General features: G+C 34.8%; 1 pseudogene; it reads left to right on the forward strand.

The window, feature by feature from the left end:
- Positions 1 to 406, forward strand: part of LOC102860130 — a 2,241-nt pseudogene extending 1,835 nt beyond the window's left edge.
- Positions 407 to 4,511: the final 4,105 nt, after the last annotated feature.

The raw sequence follows: 4,511 nt of genomic DNA on the forward strand, positions 1-4,511 counted from the left end.
CAGAGCGGAGTTTAGGGCTGTTGTACATAGGGTCGCTATGAGTCGCAGGTGTCTCGACGGCACATAACAACAACAACAACAACAACAACAACATATTGATAAGAAATGTCCTTTCACTGGTAATGTCTCCATCTGAGAACGAATTCTGTCTGGCGTGGTGACAAAGATGAAGATGCAGAGGACCATTGTTATCCGCCGAGATTACCTCCACTACATCTGCAAGTACAATAGCTTCGAGAAGCATCACAAGAACATGTCCGTTCACCTGTCTTCCTGCTTCAGAGATGTCCAGATTGGAGACATTATCACCGTGAGCGAGTGCCGGCCACTGAGCAAGACAGTGTGCTTAAACGTGCTCAAGGTCACCAAGGCTGCGGGCACCAAGAAGCAGTTCCAGAAGTTCTGAGCTGGGCACCACCCTGGATGAAATAAAGCTTATTTTTTCCCCATTAAAAAAAAAGGAGCTTTAAAAAAACAAACAAACAAACAAACAAACAAAAACCCCAACAATTGAGATAAAATAAATGAGGCATTAGAGGCTGTGGAAAAACAAGAAACCACATTCCAAAATATGAGGACCACTGTTTCAGATGCTGTCAACATGGTGGAGGGACACATGAACAGAGTTGAAGAGATGAAACACAGAACCAGTGAAATAGAAAATGGAATTGTCACCACTGATTGTTAGAACAAAAAGTAGAAGCAAAAAGGAAGGAAAAAGAAGAAAACATAAGAATAATGTGGGACACCCCCAAGAGGAATAACATGCACATAATCAGAATCCCGAAACAGGAAGAAGCAAGTAAAGGCACCAAAAAACTTTTGGAAGAATTACTAGAAAAAACTTTCCAGGTGTAATGAAGAATGACAGCACATATTTAAGAAGCTGAGTGAATACCATATAGAATAGATCCCAAAAGGAAAACATCAAGGCATGTCATAATCAAATTTGTCAGAACCAAAGGTAAGAAGAGAATTCTGAAAGCAGCTAGGGAGAAACAAAAAGTAACTTCTAAGGGAGAGCAGATAAGATTAATTGCCAATTTCTCAAAAACCCTGCAAGCAAGAAGACAGTGGAATAACATATATAGAACAATCAGAAAACACAACTATCAACTAAGAATACTATACCCAGCAAAAATGTCCACAAATATGAAGGAGAGATCAAGATATTCTCAGAAAAGCAGAACCTATGGGAATTTGTAAAAATACAACCAGCATTGCAGGAAACACTGAGAAATGTTCTTACAGAGGTTCCACAGAAAGCAGGATGGACTAAAGTAACCAGCAACAACACCAAAAAAACCACAACAAAATTACAGCAATAAAATCTTGTGTCTCAATAATCAAACTGAAGATGAATGGTTTAAATGCACCACTGAAGAGAAAAAGAGTAGCAGGTTGGATAAAAAACAAAAATCCATCAATATGCTCTCTACAAGAGACATACCTGAAAAGTGAAGATAAAGAAAGACTAAAAATAAAAGGGTAGGGGGAAAATATACTGAGCAAATCACAACCAGAAAAAACAAAACAGGAGTAGCGATAGTAATCTCTGATAAAATCTATGCAAAAAACATAACAAAGGCTCACTACATAATGCTTAAAGGCTCAATAGAACAAGAGGACATAATAATAATAATAATAAATAGTTCTGCACCAAATGAGAGAGCTGCAAAATATATAAAACAAACATTAACAAAACAAAACAAAAAAAAGAAATAGACATCACTATAGTACTTGGAGACTTCAATACACCACTCCCAAGGAAAGATAGAACTACCAGAAAGAAACAACAAAGATGCTGAAGAATTAAACCACCCAATAAACCCACTCAACCTTATAGATATATATAGGCTAAGGCACCCCCAAAAAAGTACAGTATACCTTTTTCTCCAATGTGCATGGAACGTTCTCCAGAATAGATCACATTTTAGGTCACAAGGCAAGTATCAACAAATCCAAAAACATAGAAATAATGCAATGCCTTTTCTTAGGCCACAATGCTACAAAATTAGAAATTAATAACAAAATGGTAAAGGGGGAAAAACCACCAAATACATTTGGAAGCTGAACAACACCTCGCTTGAAATGAGTGGATACTAGAAGAAATAAAAAATGAAATAAAAAAGTTTCTTGACACAAATGACAATGAAAACACAACTTATCAAAACCTCTGGGAAACAGCCAAAGTGGTAATCAGAAGTCAATTTATAGCAATAAGCAAACACATCAAAAGGCAGGGGTAAAAATGACCATTGACTCTCTAGTCCAACATTTCAAGCAAATTAATAAAGAACAGCAAGAAAATCTGACAAGCTCTTAAAAAAACTGAAATTATAAAAATTTGGTCCAAAATATATGAAATAGAAAACAGAAATACAACTGAAACCATCAACAAAACTAGGAGTGGGTTCTTCAAAAAGGTCAATAAAATTGACAAACCACTAGCAAATCTAACAAAGGAAAGAAAAGACAAATAATCCAGGTAAAATATTAAATAGGCAATGTCACAATAAAACCAACTAAAACTAAAAGGCTAACAATGGAATAATATGAAAAACTATATTCAAACAAATATGAAAACCTACAGGAAATGGACAAATACTTAGAAACTCACAACCTACAGACCAAAATTGAACACCTGAACAGATTCATTATAGAAGAAGAAATTGTAAAGATAATAAAAGAGCTTCCAGTCAAAAAAGCCCTTTACCAGATGGTTTTACAAGGAAATTTTATCAATCATTCAGACAAGAACTGTCACCAATTCCATATATAGTATTTCAGAAAATACAAAAAGATGAAATTCTTCCAGACTCATTCTATGAAGCAAACATTTCCTTGATACCAAAGCCAGGTAAAGACATGACCAAAACAGAACTATAGGCCAATATCTCTCATGAACATAGATGCAAAAATCCTGGATAAAATTCTGGCCATTAGAATCCAATGATACATTTAAAAAATAATTCACCATGACCAAGCGGGATTCATAACCATAAGAATGGTTCAACATAAGAAAAGCAATCAGTGTAATTCATCACATTAACAAAGCAAAGACCAAGAACCACATAATCCTATCAATTGATGCAGAAAAGGCCTTTGATAAAATCCAATACCTTTTCCTGATTAAAATATTTTTAAAAAATAGGAATACAGAGGAATTCCCTCAACATAGTAAAAAGTATATATGTAAACCTGACAGCCGACGTTTTTCTCAATGGAGAGAGATCAAAGGCATTCTCTTTGAGAACAGGAACTAGGCAAGGATGCCTATCATCACCTCTCTTATTCAACATTTTATTGGAATTCTTAGCAATAGGAATAAGATAAGAAAAGGAAATAAGAGGTATCCAAATTGGCAGAGAGGAGGTAAAATTATCTCTCTATGCAGATGATATGATATTATACTTAGAAAACCCTAAAGACTCAGCAAGAAAACTACTGGACACAGTTGAATAATTTAGTGAAATGGCAGGATACAAGATCAACATACAAAAATCAATTGGATTTTTCTACAGTGACAAAGAGAAAACAAAACTGGAGCTAAGATAAATAATACCCATCACAATAGCTAGTCAAGATTAAATACTTGGGAATAAATCTAACTAGGAACATGAAGGACCTATTTAAAGAAAATTACAAAATAATAGTATAAGAAACAAAAAGAAACCTAGAGAAGTGGAAGAATATACCTTGCTTTGGGATAGGAAGACTCAATATTGTGAAAATCACAATTTCACCAAAGGCAGTCTACACATTCAAGACAATCTCAATACAAATACCAATTTCATTCTTCAATGAGATGGAAAATGCAAACTTCCAATTTTATTTGGAATGTAAAGAAACCCTGAATAAGCAAAGCACTTCTTAAAAATAGAAACAAGTGGCAAGAAACTGCACTGCAATCCCAGAGATGCATGGTTCAAATCCACCAGATGCTCTAATGAAGAAGAAGGAACAATTGCCTCCTGCACCAGTCAGATCTGATTTGACGGTATACATACATACATACATACATAAATATTTTAAAAAAAAATATAATGAACTATAAATAAAAAATAGAAACAAGGTAGGAGGTATCTCAATCCCTAATTTCAAATCGCACTACATTGCCGTGGTGGTCAAGATAGCGTGATACTGGTACAATGACAGACACATAGATCAATGGAATAGAATTGAGAACCCAGAAATCAGCCTGTTTACCTATGGCCAACTTATTATTGACAAGGAGATGAAATCAGTTAAGTGGAGGAACAACTTATGGTGTGGCAAAATTGGAAAACTATCTGCAAAAAAACTCAATGAAGACCCACACCTCACACCAAACACAAAACCCAACTCAAAATGAATTAGGACCTAGGACTAAAACTAAGGACTATAAACTTTCTTAGAGAAAATCTTAAAAGAACTACAGAGGCTCTAATCTACATCATAAACAATCTTCCAAATATGGTGAAACATCTTCAACCAAGAAAGGTTAAATAGATGAATAGAACCTTCTAAGA

This window comes from Elephantulus edwardii, unplaced genomic scaffold (assembly GCF_000299155.1).
Source record: "Elephantulus edwardii isolate Elephantulus edwardi_28Jun2011 unplaced genomic scaffold, EleEdw1.0 scaffold00120, whole genome shotgun sequence".
NCBI classification, from domain to species: Eukaryota; Metazoa; Chordata; class Mammalia; order Macroscelidea; family Macroscelididae; genus Elephantulus; species Elephantulus edwardii.